Source organism: Pelodiscus sinensis, chromosome 2, assembly GCF_052426305.1.
Source record: "Pelodiscus sinensis isolate ZL-2025 chromosome 2, ASM5242630v1, whole genome shotgun sequence".
In the NCBI taxonomy this organism is placed as follows: domain Eukaryota; kingdom Metazoa; phylum Chordata; order Testudines; family Trionychidae; genus Pelodiscus; species Pelodiscus sinensis.
This window is the reverse complement of record NC_143053.1, coordinates 122,011,909-122,034,083: the sequence shown is the minus strand read 5'-3', so window position 1 is coordinate 122,034,083 and position 22,175 is coordinate 122,011,909. Positions and strand designations below refer to the sequence as shown.

The 22,175-nt window shown below is 43.1% G+C and overlaps 1 long non-coding RNA gene across 1 annotated transcript in view; it reads left to right on the top strand.

The window, feature by feature from the left end:
- Nucleotides 1–21,466, top strand: part of LOC142826769 (uncharacterized) — a 61,337-nt gene extending 39,871 nt beyond the window's left edge. Inside the window, exon 4 of the long non-coding RNA XR_016348625.1 lies at nt 21,198–21,466. This is a non-coding gene — a long non-coding RNA (uncharacterized LOC142826769). The remainder of the gene's footprint in view (nt 1–21,197) is intronic.
- The last annotated feature ends 709 nt before the right edge of the window (nt 21,467–22,175 follow it).

Genomic DNA, 22,175 nt, shown 5'->3' with positions numbered 1-22,175 from the left:
GAGCCCACTGGCATTCCAGCCACCCTGCTACTAGCTCAGTTAGACTCCCACAACAGAGCTCCCAGCCATTGGCCTCCCTGCAGCCAGCCTGGCTTCATTCCCAGCCCCTGCAGGGCTCCTGCCTCAGGCCCTCCACCAGGTCTCTCTGGTCTAGCAAGATCCATGGTTGGACCAGGGAGTCCCGGTAGAGAGAGGTTCAACTGTATTTGTATGAAATTTCTAAGAGCTACACTTTATGCTCCATTTCACACACCTTGTTTCTTGATATTCTGCTGTTTCATCCTTCCAGTTACAGAAGCAGTTTTAAATGTTCCACAATGCTCTGTCCAAAAACAAAACCTAGAGAAACTGGACCTGTAATAATTCCATTCATCTGAAGAAGTGGGTTGTGCCCACAAAAACTCATGATACAATCTATGTGTTTTGTTTAGTCTCTAAAAGGGTATGTCTACACAGCAAAGTTATTTCGAAATACCGGCCGTTATTTCAAAATAACTTTCCTAGCGTCTACACAGCCAAACCGCTATTTCGAAATTAATTTGAAATATAGGAGCGCTTATTTCAAATTTGGTAAACCTCATTCTATGAGGAATAATGCCAAATTCAAAATAGCTATTTCGAAATAAGCGCTGTGTAGCCACTTATTTCAAAACAGGGGGCCTCCAACCTTCCCAGGGTGCCCTGGTGGCTACTCCAGCCTCAACCAAGAACACTCCTCTCTCTTCTCCCTTCTACCCTCTCCCCCCGCCCCTCCGGAGCCCTTAAAAGGGTTGACTCTGGCCACAGTGCCTGTGCCAGCTCCAAGCCTGCCAGCCCAGAGCCAGCAGTCACTGCACCTGACCCAGTGGCCCCAAAACATGAGCCAGCAAACCACCGGCAGCCAGCCCTCCACTGCTCCCCAGAAGCAGTCTGCCAGCTCCCAGGAGCCTGCCAGGATCCGGAGAAGGCAGGCACCTTCCTAGTCCAGGGTGGAGATCATGGACCTTATTCAGGTTTGGGGGGGGATGCCCCCAAAGTCCATGATCTCCGCACTAGATGGAGGAACTTGGCTGTCTATGGCAGGATAGCCGCCAGCCTGGCCACCAAAGGCCACATGCGAACCCAGGAGCAGGTTTGCATGACAGTCAAGTTGGTCCGGCGAGACCCTGAGCTTCCCCTCCCCCTTCTTCCCCTTGCTTTCCCCTTCCAGATCCCTCCTCCCAGGTTTCCCTCTCCCACCCTCTCTTCTCCCCTCTCCTGCCTCCTTTCCCCAGTCTCACCAGAATTTCACACCCCCCCCCCCCGTCCAGTTTTGTTAAATAAAGAGAGTTTGTGTTCATGAAAATATTTGACATCAGGAAGGTGGGGCTAGGGAGGGGTAAGAGGAAGGACATGAGGGAGGAATGAGGCACAAGCCCCCAGTGGGGCAAACAGGGAGGCTTTTAGTGCTCCTCAGGGTGGAAGCTCTCCTGCAGGGCCTCCTGGATGCTGACAGCCACCTGATGGACCTACCAGATGGCAGCCTGCAGAAAGTGCAACCAGGCTCACAGCAACACGTCTATGAGAAGCACCAGAGTGCCCAGGGGCAGCTTTGGCTCCATGTTGCAGAGTGCTGTGGTGTCCCAAGTGAGGGCAGCCAGAGTAAGCAGATACAAAATGCTTTGCTGTCCCTCATCAAGGTAGGCAAGCAAGCAGGAAAACCTGAGAACCGGCACAGGCCTCAGAGAGCCTCAGGCAGCAGCCACACAAAGTAACTCCTGACCTGATGGCCTGCCGCACCTGCTTCCGGCCGACCTTAAGTGCGATTCAGCGTCCCCACAATGTGGACGTGCTATTTCAAAATAGCAAAACGCTATTTCGAAATGCATTTTGTGTGTAGACGCATTATTTCGAAATACCTTATTTTGAATTAACTTTTTTGAAATACGATATTTCAAAATAATGCTGTAGTGTAGACAAACCCTAAGGTGCTGCAGGACCTTTCGTTGTGTTTTAAGTAAAACCTAGAACGTTTGCTGAGAATCAAATGCAGGATTTCAGCATTGTGTACTGTATCCAATGAAGTGTATGATTCATGTTTTACAAGGTATCAGAGTCCTGCTGTATTAACAGTGTATGCTAGAAAAGGTCTTAGTAAAACAAAATGAGGTCAGACCCCAAAGGCTCCTAATTTTTGCTTTGCAATGTATCAGTAATAATGTGGTAATAATAACTGCACATACAATAAAGTGGAATGTGTAAGCTTCAAAATGTTTATCACTGCTTCAAGTCAATCTTCTCACCTACTCTTTGCAAGACATTGTGACCTTAAACAAAATCTCATTGTTTTGTCCTTTTGGCTCACTTGGGAGCATGCTTGTCTCCGACCTAATTTCCTCATACCCAGTGGTGACACTGACATGTAATATTGTACAGTTAGAGTTACCCTCCTTTTGGATGAAGCATGTAATTAATATATATTTTGTCTACCCCAGAGGATATTAAAGATCCAGCAACACTTATGTAGAACTGTAAGTAGTAATCTTGAAATGAACATTTTGATAAAAGTGCCGCCTTAATTTGGCGATGAACTATGGTTTAAGTCTCCTTGATATCTGGCTTGAACTTTCACTAGTTAAGTGCTGGTTCTACATTTTTTTATGAAGGTAAGGTGGAGTGGAATTACAGATGCCTTTGCTAGCATGAGCAAAGAAGTAAACTAGTTTTCTGGTTTCCTGCATGATGGTCAGATAGTTCAGCACAACCGTATCACAGAAGCATTGATTACATTTATGTCAAGAGATACGTAATAAGCGAGTTGGTAGCTGCTAAGAAAGGATGTCATTATCATTTGAGTTTTCTTCTATGTAGGCTGCTTGATCTGCTATTGATCCAATATTATGCATGGTACCATATGCAGTCCTTTCCCATGGAGACTGATATTTCTCGCATCTTCTTCATTTCCTGCCCCCTTCAATAAGACTCATTGTGACGAGAAAATATAAACACAGTTTAGAAAATCCAGTGAACAGCCAACAAAAGAATCATTTGAACAAATGGATTTGTAAAACTTGATTGTTCTATGACTGTCCATAGCAGGACTACAGTTTGAATTAAACATAAGGTAACTTCTTTCACTGAATCAATAAGTGCAAATAACATAGCTCGCAACCATGTTTTATGTCACAGACAAAAATGGTTCTTAACAGCTCTCTGAAGGCTATGCTTCAGCCACCTGCTGTTAAAGTTGTTTGCATTTTCTTAGAAAATTTGTTCTTCTACAACATTAAAACAGACAAGCATGCAGTCAGCACACTTGGGGCTAGAATTTGTAGATGTTTGAAAGGCACATTTCTTAATGAACACTATAACTTTCTGCAAACTTCCTCGTAGCAAACATAAATGGCAGGGGGAAGTGTGGAGAGAGTCTATTGCAGCTCTTTTTTTCTTTTCATTTTTTTAATTAGGGAAGCTGGTTTGTGGGAAAAGATAGTTCCTATTGTCGTTGTGAAAGGTCAGTTTGGTGATTAAACCATGTTACTCCTTTTATCACTTCCATAATAACGGATTCCATTGCAAAATACTCTTCTTTTATTCTTGTTTGGTATGCATACTCTGCTATTTGGGTAGCTATAGGGATCTCCTAACATGTATTTTACAGCAATTGTTTCCTTTCCACAAATACACTGTGCATATTGTAATATGTGTTGATTTTTGCAGCTGCTATTTGATTGTATATATTTTTTAGCTGCAACAGGCAAGTGATTGCGATGAAGACACAGTCCACAGCTGTTGACACCAGCATTTCATTTCCCAGTTGATGACTTGTAATGGGGAAAAGATTCCTTGAAAAAAAATTGACTTCTGCATGTCTTTGACTTCCAATCTTTACATCCCCTAAAGCAGGGGTTCTCAAACGTTGTGATACAGTGACCCACAGTTTGAGAAATGTGGCCCTAAGGCAAAACCTCAAGGCATATTCATTCCTTGTTTCCTGTTCACACCTTCCTTCTTTCACCAAATTCTGCCATGCAAACAAAAGCCTCTGTAACTCTTTCTTCTTCCATCCACTGCAACTACCTTTCTACAAACCCAACAAAGATGTGTGTCTACATCCCAGATCCTTCACTGTCTTTCAGTTCTTCGCCTCTAAAGAGCAGAATATACTTATTACCACCTATGGGATTTGAAAAATGCCTGAGACTCACAGAACTCGAAATGCTCTGCCCCTTTCAGGTTCCTCCCTCCCGAGTCCTTATATATTCCAGCCCCATTCCAATCTTTCACTTCTCCTCCTCCCCACATTGAATCCTACACCAAAGAAAAATGGTGGGCAAATAAAGGATGAATTGACTTTCAATTATTTTGTTTTAAAATGTATTTATTTTTCCATTTGAAGCATACACACACAGTGCAGGTCCTTAGTTGGTATAAATCAACATACTTCATACATGCCAATTTATACCAGATGAGGATCCCGGGTGTTAATATTTTGTAACTGTTTAGTAAGTTTGTATCTTACAAAACTTTTGCAGCTTACATTTAAGTGGCTGTATGAACAGCAGGCAAACTGCATATATTAAAATGTTGTTGTTAAATCTACACCATTTTTGGAGAAGAGCTTAAGGGAAAGAAAACATCTAAAACTAAGTCCAAATGGACTATTTAGAACTCAACCAAAAAAACCAAAAGCCAAACAAACTGAGCATTTTTAATTATTGTTAGAAAGAATTTGAATCTGGACTGACAGCTTGTATTGATCTGATTTCAAATGGCCAGGATGTTATACCCAGATAAAAGACCCAAGGGAAAAGTATCACATTGTGTTAAATTATCAGTTAAGCATTTATGCACTTAATTTCTTTTCCTAATAAAAGGATTTTACACCCCAAAATAGAAAGGAAACATCAACTGCATTCTAACTCATGTTGCCTTGTTAAATAATAAAGGCAATAAAACTATGCTTTAGTTCTTGCAGAACTTTCCTTGATAATGAAACTTTGTCAGGTGCATTTTTATAGATGACTTTAACAGTGTAATGGACATTCATTAATCCTCTACTATTGATTCTACATGTTTGTAGACTATGTAGTGATTGTGCACATGCATGTGATCACAAAAACAAATGCAATTTAATATAAAATAAAGCTGGCAAACTTATTGAGTTAGGAAAAGTTAGGGTGGGAGATGACCAGTGTCCAAATGTACAAGCTTAATTCAGTCACTCTAGCAGTAAGGCAAGCCAAGAGCTTCCACTATGTGCAGTGGTGCCAAGTGTGACAGATATGGCAATAGCCTACAATGTTTTGGGGAGCTCTTACTTCATTAAGTTTGTGTACATTTATGGGTCACGGGTTGTATGTAATTGAACAATAATCCAGCCCCTCCAGAAACTAAGTTCCATGGGGAGTCATTAGTAGAAACCTGTATGGATACAAATCTCTACACACGGATGTGGATGTCTACAGATAGAAATCATTATCTGCTGGTCCACGGGGTTCTAGTCCCAGGACATGCTGCAGTCAAAGGAGGGGAGCACAGTGCCACCACTCTCAGGAGCCAGTGCTCCATGCCAGCAGCTCCTCCTGGCCATGTGACTGTATCACCCTCAGCAGGGCTGTATAACCCCAAACAGGAAACAGAAGTGGCAGGGGATGATAGCAGAGCAGCCTCATAGCTGCTTGCACAGTGCAGTGACTCCTGAGAGTAGAGTACTATGGCTCAGAAGATATCAATTTCTATCCATGGATATCTGCATCCATGGGTAGGACATTCGTATCTGTGCATGGCTATAGAGGTTAGGCAAATTCATTCAAACGGTAACACTCCTAGGGTATGTCTACCCTACAGCATTATTTCAAAATATCTAATTTTGAAATAATGCATCTACACACACAGTGCATGCTGAATCATTTTTAGGGCCAGCCGGAACTGGTTCTGGCAGGGCATCAGGTCAGAAGTTACCATGTGGCCAGAGCAGCCAGCAGGGCACCCTGGGAAGGGCTGAAGGCCCCCTATTTCGAAATAAGAATCTACACAGCACTTATTTCAAAATAGAAATTTTGAAATTGAATCATAGAATACTAGGACTGGAAGGGACCTCGAGAGGTCATCGAGTCCAGTCCCCTGCCCTCATGGCAGGACCAAATACTGTCTGGACCATCCCTGATAGACATTTATCTAACCTACTCTTAAATATCTCAGAGATGGAGATTCCACAGCCTCCCTGGGAAATTTATTCCAGTGTTTGACTACCCTGACAGTTAGGAACTTTTTCCTAATGTCCAACCTAAACCTCCCTTGCTGCAGTTTAAGCCCATTGCTGCTTGTGCTGTTCTCAGAGTCCAAAATGAACAAGTTTTCTCCCTCCTCCTTATGACACCCTTTTAGATACCTGAAAACAGCTATCATGTCCCCCCTCAATCTTCTCTTTTCTAAACTGAACAAACCCAATTCTTTCAGCCTTCCTTCATAGGTCATGTTCTCTAGACCTTTAATCATTCTTGCTGCTCTTCTCTGGACTCTCTTCAATTTCTCCACATCTTTCTTGAAATGTAGTGCCCAGAACTGGGCACAATACTCCAACTGAGGCCTAACCAGTGCAGAGTAGAGTGGAAGAATGACTTCTTGTGTCTTCCTCACAACACACCTGTTAATGCATCCCAGAATCATTTTTTTTTTTGTTTTTTTTTTTTTTGCAACAGCATCCACGGCTGACTCATTCAGCTTGTGGTCCACTATAACCCCGAGATCCCTTTCTGCCATACTCCTTCCTAGACGGTCCCTTCCCATTCTGTATGTGTGAAACTGATTATTCCTTCCTAAGTGGAGCACTTTGCATTTGTCTTTATTAAACTTCATCCTGTTTACCTCAGACCATTTCTCCAATTTGTCCAGATTGTTTTGAATTACGACCCTATCCTCCAGAGCAGTCACAACCCCTCCCAGGTTGGTATCATCTGCAAACTTAATAAGTGTACGTACTTTCTATGCCAATAATTAAATCGATGATGAATTGACGCTATTCCTCATGGAATGAGATTTACCAATTTCGAAATAAGCCCTCCACTATTTTGAATTAATTTCGAAATAGCAGTTGGCTTGTGTAGATGCTAGGAAAGTTATTTCGAAATAACGGCTGTTATTTTGAAATAACTTTGCTGTGTAGACATACCCCCAGAGAGGTACCACCACTTGGAGAGTCTTACGTATGTTATTTCAAACTGCATTCTGCAGGACTTAGAATAAATAGTTTGACTCAGAGCCTTCTTTTGAGTTAGCAAACAGGATAGGACCCCCTGTCCAAGGAAGGAGACCCAACTCTTGTCTAAGGAGTACAAGGGCTTACTGTGGGCCCATAAGACTGATGGCTGACTTCTGGTAAGCTTTTAGCATGTGTATAGGAACTGTTATTATTTAAATATATTGTTTCTATAATGCTTTTACTTTAAGAATAAATGTGCTTGCTTAGAAGGAGCTGGGTGATAATGGCAGGCAATGCACTAGTATAATAGGGCTAAGCCATAAGGCCATAGATAAGTCATCCAGGAGACTAGAGAGGCCCTAGAGTAACTGTCCAATCAGGGGCTTCTTCCTAAAAAAGAAGCTGCAGGACCAGAGGCAGAGTTGCAGCCCATACTTGAAGGGAGAAGGTCAAGAGGGCTGTCTGGCAGAACCAGGGACAGCTCAGAGTAAGGAGCTGTTCAGGACACTGTCTCCAGGAGGAAAAGCCCTGGAGGTGCCACTCTCCTATTGAGTGGAGAAAGAGACTGAAGGGAACGTGGAACGAGGTGTACCAGTAGTTCGGAATAGGAATCCTAGTCCGAACTACCTAGTTCGAGCCCCGTGTAGCCGCGCTACACGGGGTTCGAACCAGCGGGGATTTAAAAATGGCGGCTCCCCGCTTATGCAAATGAAGCCCGGGAAATTCAAATCCCGGGCTTCATTTGCAAGTGCGGTATGCCCTCATTACCCCACTAGTTCGAACTAGCGGGGTAGTGTAGACATACCCTGTCTCTCTCCCCTCCTCCTACTGACTTCCCCTCCCTCTTTCTCAGCTCTCCTCCATTTCCTGCCTCTCTCTTCATCTCTCTTTCTCTTCTCCTCCACATCCTGCCTCTCATTTTCTCTTCTCCTCATCCTCCTGCCTCACACTCTTTCTCTTCTCCTCCTCCTGGGAGCACGGAGCCCAAACAGCTGCTGCGGGGGAGCAAGCGGAGCAAGTGGCTGTTTGGGCTCCCCCGCAGCAGTCCAGCTGAGTGGCACAGAAGTCAGCCGAGTGCCACGGCGGGAGGCAAAGGGGGACAGGGTGGTGACATGCAGTGGCTTTAGGCTCCGCCCCGTGGCCATGAATGTCAACGCCCCGCCCCCTTCGCCTCCTGCCATGATGCTCGACTGACTTCTGTGCCGCTCAGCCGGGCCGCCACGCAGGAGCAAGCAGTGCAAGTGACCATTTGGGCCCCGCGGTCCCCAGGCAGCACAGCAGGAGGCAACAGTGCCCCCCAGAGGGAACAGCCAGCGTTTCAGCATTACAGAGTCACAGACATTGGGCTACTATATATATGATGATATGCTACAAATTATATCTCTAGCAGTCCCCAAACCAACTGTTCATAAAAGCCTCCATGGAAATACTATGTCCATTAACTTTATATCTGAAAAATAAAAAGAACCCTGCAGTTAGTTACGAAACTAAAAATTACCCTGGCTGACAATGTTTCCTGGTGCTTGGTGCTTTTACTGTGCTATTTGCAATGATGTAGAGGGAATGTGAAACCACAAAGCTGCTGGAAATTAAAAATAACTCAATAAGTAGATAATATGAAATTACCAATGTTCTAAATAAACATAGATATATTCAAAAGGCTCTGGCTAGTCTGTTATATTGATTCATAAAAAAATACTTTATACAAAATAAACCTTAAAAGTCATGCTGGATCTTACACAAGGGATTATTAAAGTCTACTTGGCCCATTACAGCAGCCTGGTTCTGTTTATCAAGAAACTATAGTGATGCAATAATAGTTAATTTTTGAATGGATGGTAATACTAGCTTAACATTAGTGCACATATATGCAGCATAGTACTTTCAAATGTCTACTAGGACACTTATATATGTATCCTAAAATAAATAGAGCTCATCATATTCTCATTGACTTCACTGGGAGTTTGCCTTTGATGGCAATTGAGCAAACTTAGGCCAATATGTGTAACATGGCCATTCCTAAATCAAGTCAACACAGACTTGAGACCTCACCATGCCATCATGTGCTCCACATGAGAGAGAATGGTAATAAGATATTGCGTATAAATTACAGAAATTAGGGATGGGCTCAAAGTAAATCTCCGTAAGCAAACACCCTGAACTTTGAAGTTCAGATCCAGAGCTAAACAATTATAATCCAAAAAACTCTGAAATATGAGGAAATTAGGATCTGAGTTTAGCTATTGAACTAAACAATTCCAATATGTCTTGGGAAGTAGGGCATATTGACAAAAGTTAATTTCCTTGTGACTTTTCCACTGGCAAAATCTGGGACAACACATGGCAGATTTGAAATGGGGCAAGATTGCTTTCATTTGTACAACTTTGAAAGTCACTGTTGTAAAATGACAAGAAAGAACTGAATGGGAAATCTAGATCATGGTTTTGTCTTCCAGCAGAAGAAAAACGAGTAATTTTGAATCAGGGATTCAATTGCTTATCTAACTATAATATTGTTGGGTAAAGGAGACTGGAGAAATTAATATCTTAAATAGCCTTCGGGTTGTTTATTTCTTGCTTTCGTGGTATATCTATGACTAAATGCACCCCTACATGCATGGGTAATCTTTATACAAAGTGTATCTTGTGAGGAATCAATTGAAAACTAATGACTCACTAGTCAACAATGGTGAAATATATGTAGAATCATTGTGTAAAGTCATGATATCCCGCCAGTATGAAGATAAAGATACATGTTCACACTCTTGTAGCACCAATTAGATAGATCTAGTCGGGAGGGGATGACAGAACTGCCAGGCCCGTGGGCAAGGTGGGGAGGTCTGGCTCCGTGCTCCCAAAGGGCCAGGGCTGGGGCAGTCAGCCCTTAGCACCACTCTGACCATGCTATGCTCCCCCAGCCAGCCCTCAGAACCTCGTGGAGTGTGCTGCATGAGGCTCCAGTGGTTACTTAAAAGGCCAAAGGCTCTGGTTGCCACCACTGCCCCATTAGCGGCAGCTGGAACCAGGGCTCCTTTGAATTGCCGGGCCCCAGAGCAGTTGTCCCTGTTACTCCCCACCCCCACTGGTGGGAATAAATTTGTTCAAGCAGAGCTGTCTTAAACAAAGGGATGTGTGTTTACCTCAGTTTGCCTATAAACAGTAAACAGAGCCCTCAGAGTGAGAGGGGGAAGAAAAAAAGTCAAAAACATCTTAGCTTCAGCATAGATTGGAAGAAGACAAATAGCATGAAGCCTCTTTCCTCCACCACACTCAATGTCTCCTTGACTTTAACTAGAGGTCATGCTCAAGAAAATGCTATTCCTGAGCTATAGAAGTTTATGGCAGAAACACCCAAATTCTCTCCCTGACCACCGCTCTGTTCACCTACGAGTATAGAAGAATCAGTCACTGGACCTTGAAAGCCAGACCTTGACTTGAAACTTGGTCAGCAAAGCTACTGAAAACCCGTGGCAAGAATTTCACCTTGAATCAAGTTTAATTTATTTAGTACTAGGAACCATTTTATCTTGTAACTATTTCTCACATTAATGCCTTAGTACTTGTGCTCACTAAACACCTCTCTTATATAGTCAAATAAACTTGTCTTAATCTTCAATTAAAACTAATCTAGTGTTGTGAATTGTTGAGGTAACTCAATTTAAGGTAGCAGTCTGTTGTATCTTGATCCCCTTAGAGGGATAATGAACCTAGTATATCTGGACTGTCTATGAAAGGCAGGATCATGCAGATCACAAGTTCCTGTGGGAAAATCTGGAAGTGAGAGTTTGCTGGGACCACTGTGCATATAATAATTAAGGTTGCTGGGAGCCAGATTGTGACGGGTGTTTGCCTAACAAGTTGCTAAAATCAGAATTGCTGGACAATTGCTGTGGCTAGACAAAAACACTCATGATGTGAACACCATGCTGTTTGTGAGGAGACTGTTTGGAGCTGCAGTAGCAAAGAATTGTGTGGCAACCCATGTTGCAAGGCAGATGGTAACACAGCCTCTCTCTGACCTAGATTATACCCTGGAATGTGATATACTCTCTTTCTTCTCTCCTCAAGCCACACTTTGAGGGAATCAAAGGCATTTTCTTGCAAGAACACATCTTAGCTGTAAAATGTAGGGTATATCTACACTTTTGGAGATAGGGGCATGATTCCCAGCTCATGTAGGCATGCTCAAATGAGCTTTTACTAAGCTAGTATGCTAAAAACAGCAGTGTAGTTGTGGTAGCAAGAGTTAGCTCTCCTTAGTACAATCGTGCCAGGCCACATGGGTATATACTTGGGTTAGATAACCTGTACCACTGCTACTGCTGCCCATGGTTCTGCAGGTGTTCTGCTCTATTTAGCGTGCTAGCTCAATGAAAGCCAGCACAAGCATCTCTTTGGAAACTGGGAACCACATCCTTTGTTCCAAGTGTAGCTATAGCCTTAGGCTCTCTGATCAGGGAGCAGAAGAGCAGTTAGTTGATTCAGATGGTTGATTGCTGACACTAGTTAGTGAAAATAGAACATTCAGATACATTAGCATAATAAACTGTTCATAAACAATCTATCAGCCAAAATGTCTTCCCACCAAGTACCCATGGAGCAACAGTTGAATAACCAATATGTCCACAGAAATTGTCGACTTTCTATGGCCAATTGACAGTCTAAATTAAAAGGCTAAATTAGAAGAATAACTTGTGTGCAGTAAATTCACTCTGTTCTAGATACTGCCTTCATATCTAAATGTTTCTCTTTATTATTATTATTTTATTATAACTGTTGTTGTTATTTATCATTTATTATTATTTGTTGGTCACTGTTTGGTATATCTGTGCAGACTTCTCTCCCAACCATAGGCTACTAGTTTGGTGCTGACTTTCAATCCAATCTCCAATATAATGTAGGAAGGGGAAAAGATACAAAAGCAAGCTAATGGCTACAGTTAGTGGTTAGTTTGAAGGGCCTCAGGCAGTGTGCAGCTCTTGCATAGGGTACATGATCTAGGTGGTCTAGTCTCTTTCATACACAGGCAGTTGTGCTGAATCATATAGACTTAGTGCCACCCCCACACAATAATCTTTGACTCAATTTTTAGCATGCTTAACACCTCTCATACATCTACTTTGCTCTACTTAAATCAATACAAGCCTAATCAGAACATCTCTCTCAAGAAATCAATTCAAAGTATCAAGCTCAATAATACTTTAATAACAATGATGGCTGCATGATGGGTATGATAATCTGCTAAATGGAGAGGCTACTGGTTATTTAGTGAAATTAAGAATGTCTGTCTCAATCTCATCCCAGTTCTGTTGCTTCTCTGGTAACAGCTCTCCCTGTCCCAGAAGTAGGAACTAATGTTCCATATCAAAGTAATGTCCACCTGCTTCAGTATCCCATGTCTGACAGAGGCCAGTGCCATATATTTCAGAGGACAAAATAAGAAACCCAGCAGCAGACAAGTAGAGAGTAACTTAGCCACGGGGAAGTTTCCTTCTACAGTAAAACTCTGATGGTCCGGCATCTGACGGTCCGGCACTCCTGATAGTCCAGCATCATCAGGAACCTGGAAGTGCTCTGGGGAGCCGGACCATTGGAGCTGCTCTGCCCCCAGCTTCCCCGATTCAGCCGCTGCTAAAAGTGACCAGCGCTGAATCCGGGAAGCAGGGGGCAGAACTGCTGGAGTGCTGCCGGGTAGGTCCAGTAGCGCTGCCCCTCGGGACTGCGGGACCAACCCAGTAGCACCCCAGCTGTCCCGGATTCAGCCACTGCTGAAATTGATCAGCAGCTGACTCCAGGAAGCCCGAGACAGGGCTGGTCTGCCCCAGCTTCCTGGAATCAGCCGCTGGTCAGTTTCAGCAGCAGCTGACTTGGGTACACCTGGGACAGAGCAGCTGGAGTGCTGCTGGGTTGGTCCCCACAGCGCCGAGGTTTGGCGCTACCAGACCAACCCAGCAGCGCCCCAGCTGCTCTGTCCCAGGCATCCCGATTCAGCCGCTGCTGATACTGACTAGGGCTGACTCCAGGAAGCCCGGGGCAGAGCAGCTCTGCCTCTGGCTTTCTGGAGTCAGCCGCTGATCAGTATCAGCAGCGGCTGACTTGGGGACACCTGGGGCAGAGCAGCTGGGGTGCTGCTGGGTTGGTCCAGTAGCACCGAGGAGCGGCGCTGCGGGACCAACCTGTCAGCACCACAGCTGCTCTGCCCCAGACGTCCCCAAGAGCAGCTGGGGTGCTGATGGGTTGGTCTCGCGGTGCCAAGGGTCTGCGCTACCGGACCAACCCAGCAGCACCCCAGCTGCTCTGCTGCAGGCGCCACCGATTCAGCCGCTGCTGAAACTGACCAGCAGTGGCTGAAATGGGGACTCCTGGGGCAGAGCCGGACTATCAGAAGGGAGGGCTATGAGGGGGTCTGGGGTAGCATCCCCCCACCCCACCCCACCCCCTTTATAGCCCCCCCTTCTGATAGTCCGGCATATCTGATAATCCGGCACCCCCGGGTCCTAAAGGTGCCGGATTATCGGAAGTTTACTGTATTTCTTTACAGTTAGTGGTTAGATTATGTCCTGACATCTAAGTGTTTATACCTCCTTATATTTGTTATCTTGTCTATTGTAATGGTGCATTTTCTCATTTTCCACACATAGGATTGTTTGCATAGGGGAAAAGCCTTGAGTATCTAGTGCACAGTAGCTAACACTCACTACCTATTCTGTAGTAACTCCCCATGTGGACATTCTTTGTGAGCACTATGAATGTCTTTATGCATTTTGCTTAATAGAGCATACTAAGCTGAAGTGCACAAAGGTACAGTTAGGAAGAGGAGCCATAAAGGGAGTTAGTGCAGAGTAGCTAGTAAACTAGCTTTTTCTATACTAACTTCCTGGTGTGTGAGAGCCCTAAATGTCTAAACTTTTTAAAAAACAATCTTACTAACTCCTGGCCTCAGTGCCACTTTGTGGCAATGAGTTTCACAGGCTGACTACACATTCTTTTGGGTGGGGAAGAGGAGGGTGTTTTCCTTGATCATTTTAAAGTGTGTTACATTTCAAAATTTTCTGTTGTCATTCAGTGCTACTGGACACCACATTCTTTTATGAGAGAGAGTTTACCTGATGTAACTTCCATGCTCTACTATGTTCCCCTTAGAGCATAGCTACATAGCAAAGAAAAACCCACAACTGGCCTACGCCAGGCATCTTGGGCACATAGGGCTCAGGCTGTGAGGTTGTTTCATTACTGTGTAGACTTCTGGGGTCATGCTGGAGTCTGAGCTCTGGCACGTTTTTACTCCAGTGGGTCTTGGAGCCTGGGCTGTGCCTGAGCCTAGAAATTCACACTACAGTGATACAGCTAATTCATTTTAAAGTAAATGGCAGGATGAAAAAAAACTAGGCCTGCTATTAGGGCAAACGTTTTTTAAAAAATAAGATAATTAGTCAGGGAAATGGATTGGATTAAAACTCAAGATTTGAAAGAGGAGATGGTTTGGGATTACTATAACTCAGAGTTGCAGAAACTATCTGAAGCCTGCATCTCAAGCAACAATTTTTGTCGTAAATAAAGGATGTACTGGTTGGAAGAGAGAGAGGCAGAGAAAGACCTGTATGTATTGGTTGATCACAGGCTATGAGGTAGCAATGTGATGTGGCTGTGATAAAGGTCAATGTAGTCCTAGGATGCATCAGACAAGATATTTCCAGTGGAGAGTTGGCAGTATTAATACTGAGCACTGGTGAGACTTCATCCAGAATGATTGGATGCAGTTCTAGCCTCCCAAGCTTAAGGAAGATGAATTTACACTGGCGCAGGTGCAGAGAAGAGCTACTTCATGAAAAAAGATTGAACAAGCTTGGCTTACTTAGCCTTATGAAAAGAAGGCTGAGGGAAGATATGAGTGTTCTATATATAGATATAAGAAAGATAAATATCCGTGAGGGAGAGACCTTAAGCATCAATGTGGACACACAAAAAACAAAGAATATAAACTGGCCATCAATAAGGTTAGGCTTGAAATTATATGATGGCTTCTAACCATGCGACAGCTGAAGTTCGGAAACAGCCTTCCAAGGCGAGTAGTGGAAGCAAAAAAAACCTAACTGCCTTCAAGACTGAGGGAGATACATTTGTGGAAGGGGTAGCTGATGAAACCGCCTACAAAGGCATGTGCTGATCTGCAACTGTTAGCAACAAATATCTCCAGTTGAGGGGCATTAGATGGAGAGGACTCTGAATTACTGCAGAGAATTCTTTCCCAGGTGTCTGCCTAATGTAGCTTGCCCAAAGGCTCATGGTCTCCCTGATTGCTATATTTGGGGATGGGATGGAATTTTTGACATGTCAGATTAGTCCTGGAGATTTTTCACCTTTCTCTGCACATAAGGTGCACGTCACCTGGAGGCTTGAACTACTCTGTAACTTGAAGTGTTTATTCATGATTTGAGGACTTCAGTGGCTCAGCCAGAAGTTATGGGTCTGTAACAGGAATGGATGGGTGAGATTCTGTAGCCTCCAATGTTGGGATGTAATCAAGTAGTCGAGTTGACTACTTGCATTTCCCTCCGCTTGCTCAGTCCTTGCTCATGCCAGGTCCGGGCTCTACCCTTGCTGCAGCTCTGTACTATAAATGTAGTAGGAGCTGGGCTGCCTGCCTGCCTGCACAGCTCTCACTACATTTAAACTGCAGAGCCACAGCAGGGGTAGCTCCCAGACCTGGCACAAGCTAGGACAGAGCGCCTTCCTTTATCGACTAATTGTGTAGTCGATAAAAATGCTATCGACAATACGATTAATGAAATACCTACTTCTTAACGTTTCTACTCCAATGTGCAGATGGTCACACTACAGTATCATGATAGTACCTCCTGGCATGAAAGTCTGAGTCCTGTGAGCATGAGTCATCTGGCACAGCTAGCTTCAGGCTTTCTTGACATCCTCATATTCAACTTACTGCTTAACTATCTCAAACTTTTATACTCACCTCACAAAGAAGTCTTTTAAGGACTTTACTGCCTATTTTTGGATTTTCTCTGTTTTTGTAATATTTTTTCACAATGGTTAACCAGAATTGTGCACTCTATTCAGGGTGAAGTGGACCCTTAGTATATGATATTCCTTTGTCTTTATTCCAATCTTATTCCTTACATATATTAATATTTTATTTTTATATTTGATCATCAGTGTTCACTGACAAGAGGTTTTTATTGAGCTATTCCAGAATGGTTAGTTTTAGAGCCCAGCAATATGTATGAGTTGATTAAATGATGCTTTATATTATGTTACTTTGTATTTCATCTGTTATCATGCTGTCCACTTGCCCAGCTATGTTCTGTCCCTCTGGAGTACCTCTCCATTCTCTCTAGTGTTAACTGTCCTAAATAATTGTGTACCCTCTGTCTGTTTAGCCATTTCAAAATTCATTTTCAGATCATTCACAGATATTCTTAATACCACCTAGTGATGTATGGAACCTTAGGGCACCTGCCAGCAACCTTTTGAGCAATGCTGAAAATTGACCATTTTTTCTTTCTCTTTTTGTTTTCTGCCTCTGACAGTTTCTAATCTATGACAGAACCTTAGCTCCCACAATAACTGTATGAGATATGGAAAAGGTAATAATTACTTCTGCAATTCCCACTCTTGGGCAAGTAGTTTGCTCCTCCTGTATCAGCTAAATTTATTGAGATGCCACCTTTGGTTTCTTGCAGCTATTCTTGGCACTTACATTGAGCAAACAGCAGATTCAGTCCTTCTCCCAGTGCAGGCAGTTCCTCTGAACTCTAGGGCTACATCTATACTGCAGCTCTATTTCAGGATACTGGAAGTATCCCAGAATAGCTATTCCACGTCTTTTGAGCATGTCTGTTATTTTGAAATATAATGGTCTTGTTATTCCGACATCCCTGTAAACCTCATTCCACAAGGGTTAAGGGATGTTTCGGAATAGCACTTTATTTCAAAATTTGGCCCTGTATACCTCAATATAAGCTATGCAATTTGCATAGTGCAAATTGTGTAGTTTATTTCAAGGTAAGGGTGCAGTGTAGACACACTGTATGTGACTATTGAGTGACATGATAGGAAAACAGCCCCCAAAACAGCACTGCAATGACAGTTAATAATCAGTAAATCCTTTTCATTGGGAGAAAAGGCCATCTACTATGGCACTCTGAATTCTACTCTACCCGACCTGTTATCTTAAGTTGCCTGATTGCCTAAAGTATTTGGACTGATACACTGAAGTACTAGTAACAGCCAGACAAATGAGGGGATTTCATAACTCTCAACTTAGTAACTTTAGGCAGGTCTGTCAATGGAGGGGAGGGGAAGGGAGGGCAAAGGAGGCAGTTGGCCCAGGATCCAATAATTCAAAGGGCAGCTCTTAGGGCTGCCTGGGGAGGCAAGGAACTACTGCACTAAATAGAGAAATTGTGAAACACAGGTAAATATTAAAGTTAGCGGTTTGTAGAATAAAGTGTAAATCAGCTCACATGCTCAAAACAGCTCAAATTCTAAAACTTTGTCGCATTATGTTCTAGGATTCAACAGTATATTTGATGAGGAAGTTTTAGACTTATTCAGCTTAGCAAGGGAGAAAGCACTCTGCGGAGGACAAAGTCTAATTCTTGAGCTGTAATTGTTTCATAGTATATAGTTAATTAAAACTTAGCATTGCTTGAATTGTAATGAGTACTTAGCACTTGGTACTTGTAGCTACTCAGACACACTCAGGATCAAGCCCACACTGTTTTCCAGCTTCACACTTTTACATATAATCAGTTTTGCTTTAAAATTCTTAGTCACTAGCGCAATGAGAGAACTCTTTGCATTGGAATTCAAAAAGCCCACAAAAGGTGACATGTCTAAGGCTTTGTAAGCTGTATTTTTACAAACCTAAATTTGGGACCTAAGTTGACCTGACATGTCTTTTTAAGGAACTTGCCCAAGGTCACACAGTATCCACACAGTGTCAACCAGAATTAGACCTTGGGAGCTTCTAGGTGTTCAGTCCACTAGACCAAGCTGCCTCTCATGCTGCCATTGTAACTCTGTGGGCCAGATCAGACTGATATTTTTCTAGATGGGACTAATTTCTAAAAACATGTTAGAAACACCACTGCACTGAAGAGTGAAATATCGTTTTGCTCTAACGGAGGGCATGTCCTTCGGTTTTAAATTAAAAAAAATACTTTAGACAGGTATTGCACATAAAATAAAGTAACAAGACACATAAGCTTCCAGGATTCTCACTGCCTTGTCTAATCTCACCACGTAAATAACACACACGAAATTACTTTCGATTGTGAGCTCATTGGGGGTAGAGTTCGCAATCTGGGTTGGACATATTCCTGGAGGTTTCAACACATGACAATATTTAAAGATTAATCTTTAATTCCTGGAGACTTCAAGACAATGCTGGAGGGTTGGCCGTCCTCTGAGGTGGAGGGGGATTGGGTTGTCATTTATGTTTGTACAGCACCTATTGCATTGAGGGAAGTACTGGCAAAGATTTCAGGAGTTTGGACCAGACACAAGAGGTTGGACCAGAGACACAAAAGGACTTAAATGCCTAGCTTCCATTTTTGATGTCCATGTCCCAAATTTAGATACCAAAGAGATCCTCAAAAATTGCTATTGAGTTGCTGCCTATCTCTGGAGGTACCAAAAGTCCTTCAGTGCCTAAAGTTTCTCCATAAATATTCCCTAAGTGCCTACATTTCTGTATCTGCACAATAACTCCCTGAGTGTCAGTCTTATGCCTAAGCCCCAGTGCAGTCTTCAAAACAAGTGCCAGGTAGGTTTTCTCTCACTTACCTTGCCTCTGGGGCCTGATCCTATAGGCATGCTTTGAAAACACCTAACTTCACACACAGTGAAGGGGTGGGAGGTGGGGGGGAAGGAAGGAGGATTCCCTTAATATTCAGGCCAGTGTTTAGGTTACTTACCCTGGATACAACACCCCTGTTCAATCTTCTCCCTCTGCCTGATGATGAGAATGGATTTGGCCTCAGGTGAATGTTGTCTCCACTGGACTATAGATTCATTCTCAAGTTCTCTGTCTCCCCATGCCTGTTACATTATTGCATCACAGAGGAACAGCTTCTACAGGAGAGATGGTGTTTAAGTCTCGGCTTGACAAGGCCCTGGCCGGGTTGATTTAGTTGGGATTGGTCCTGCCTCGAGCAGGGGGCTGGACCTGATGACCTTCTAAGGTCTCTTCCAGCTCTATGGTTCTATGATTCTATGATTGAGAGAGACTCGCATCAGACTATCCCAGAGCCCAGTGATTAGGACACTCATATGAGAAATGGCACCATTACCACTTCAGGCAGAAGGAGAACTAGGCTGCATATTCTCACATCCTTGGTAAATTACTTAGTTGCTGGAGGAAGCAGTCCTCTCCTCCACTGTTTCGGATGGAGGTCGGTTGTGCCTTGCCACCTTTCTTGCCAGTAATGGTTTGGGTATCAGTCTCCAGGAAAGGGTTCCCAGCTGTGGATTGCAAACAGAGATCAGCATCTCACTCCAGTCCATGGAAGTCTGCTTCCATGCCTACTTCACTGAGAGCAGGGGTTGAGATGTGCCTCTCTTCGCAACATTTTCTGTTAGCTCCTTATCTAGCATATTAGCTTTTGTGGATCCAATTCTTATGTGCTTCTTGCCTCCCTCCCACCCAAGCATTGCATGGGGAGTTTGGACATGTAACCCAGAGTTTGTGGATTTCATTGAGCAGGTAGGCATCTAAAAGTAACCCTTACAATGCTTAAGTCCCACTATAGATTCAGGCCTTTGTCTCTTTCTTGTGTGTCATATGTTTTCCAAGAAACTCACCTCTCTGGGGTCTTTTAAAGTGTTTTAACCTCCCATGCAGTTTGCAAATTACTGAGCATACAGTGCTAGCAACTCCTGCCCTGATGTTGCAGAAATGTATAATCCTCCTTTATATTTTTTTACAGTAAGGAACAGTAGCAGCAGGAGAACTTCTTATCCTAATGTAATAACAGTAATGCTCTGCACTGCTGTTCACCAAGCCTGATAGCATGAGATGTGGAGTTCATCCCACACCATCTAAGGTCTAAGCCACACCTTCTCAGGTCAATTTTGTGGGGGTTTAGAGGATGCACCACACCTTCCAGGAGGCACTATGCAATCTTGCAGCATCAGGCCCATGAAACTGATCATTGAAATCCGCAATGCTCATGTTAGCAAATGGTCTCTGTAGCCTTTCCCTAACTCTGAATGAACTACTGAACTCAAAACATTTAAATATCATTTCCTGCATTTGGAATAGCATCCAATGCTAGCTAAAACTACTATGATAATAACTGAGGGCTTGATTTTTCAATAAACTTCATGTGCCTCTGTGCCCATATGGAGCTCCACTATAGTGAGGCTTGACACGGGCACATGGATCACACACACAGCTTCTGGCAGGATGTTAGCCTCAGTGTTTTACATAGATTTTGCTCTGTTACTATGTACTTACTATAGTAAGGTCAACTCAAAGTCTCAAAGGTGCAAGCCACTTCATTAGCATAAAGCATAGGCTAGAAGAAACATTCAACCATAAGAGGGATCTATTCTTTGCTTATAGGCACTGCTTAATTTTGAAGAAGGCCAAAGGTTCATGGAAGGATATGGGTCAGGACATTCTTAGTTATGAGTATTGTATTACAATAAAGGTTCAGTCTTCCTCAGCTTTCACATATCCTGACATCTCGGTCCTTACTCAGGTAACTGTGATTTTGAATTTGTAGCATTTGCCCCAGTTCTGCAAACACTTATATAGAAGCTTGTCTTGAAGCATATGAACAGACCCTTTGGCTTCAGTGAGACAAAATTACATGTGGCATGTTTATTAAGCATGCCTATAAAGATGCTTAAAGGATTATGGCCATAACTCTTTGTTATATTACCCGTATGAATAAATAGTCATTTTATCTCAGTAGCGTTGAAGCACTGAAAGATGTGGCAAAGAGTGTTAAGCTATTGTGGTCCTGGAGAATGGGGAGAAATTATAGCTGTTTCATTTTTTCCACAGAAAATCCAAACACCTCTGTTACACTGGGGCCCTTCAACAGTAATGCCTTTAACATCACATACTTGCAACAAGCTCCACAAAACTAACAACATCTCAGTTAAGGCAACCATGCAATTTATTTTATGGTAATTGTTCAGTGATTATTATAGCTCAACTGCTCTTGCCACTTTAAAAAAATGATGCCTGATCTGACCAATGTTGTGTTTCTGATGCCAATGCCAGTTCAAGGGCTGATGTATGTGAATTTCTATTGGGACAAGTAATCTTGTAAAAATACCATTGTCATTAAATTATTATTTTTAACTCAACAACTGGGTCATCTTTCAAAGCCAACATTTGTTGTACATGTGGCAGTTGCTTCCTCTCTGATTTTAAGGATGACCTCTCATCCCTGCTCCATGCCCCTTACTGTTCATTTGGTTGCGTCTCCAAACTAACTGAGAATCCTTCAGCAAGAGAGGGGTTACACACAGTTCTAGCCTTGCTTGTTAAGAGCAAAGAAAAGGGCTTTAAGGAGCATTCGCACCTCATTGCTGCTTTCAGCTGGAGTTGTGCCAAACTACTCGCCATTACTCTGAGCAGTGGAGCACACAGAGTAGCCATCAATCTTGGAAGAGCATGGCTATTCAGCTACCTTCAGAGGCTGGTGCCAGCTTTAGAACAAAATGGTGTATTAAAGCTCTGGCCAAATTTCTCTGTCTTCCTTTTATTGCTGCTTCCCCTCTCCCCTTTTCTGCTAATTACAGTGTCAGCACCCTAAGAGTGACAATAGGGGGAACGAGGGAAACCCTACATGTTCTGTACAGTGATGGTATTTTTTTGACTCTTGCATCCAAATGCCGTTTGCAAGCATAGTAGAATTCATTCTTGCTGGTGTGATTTATCGTCTGTGATTATTTGAATGCTGTTTCAGTCTTTGCAAACAAATGCTTAACTATGTTCAGTCTTAAACAACATATAAATTCAAAGTAGGATGGT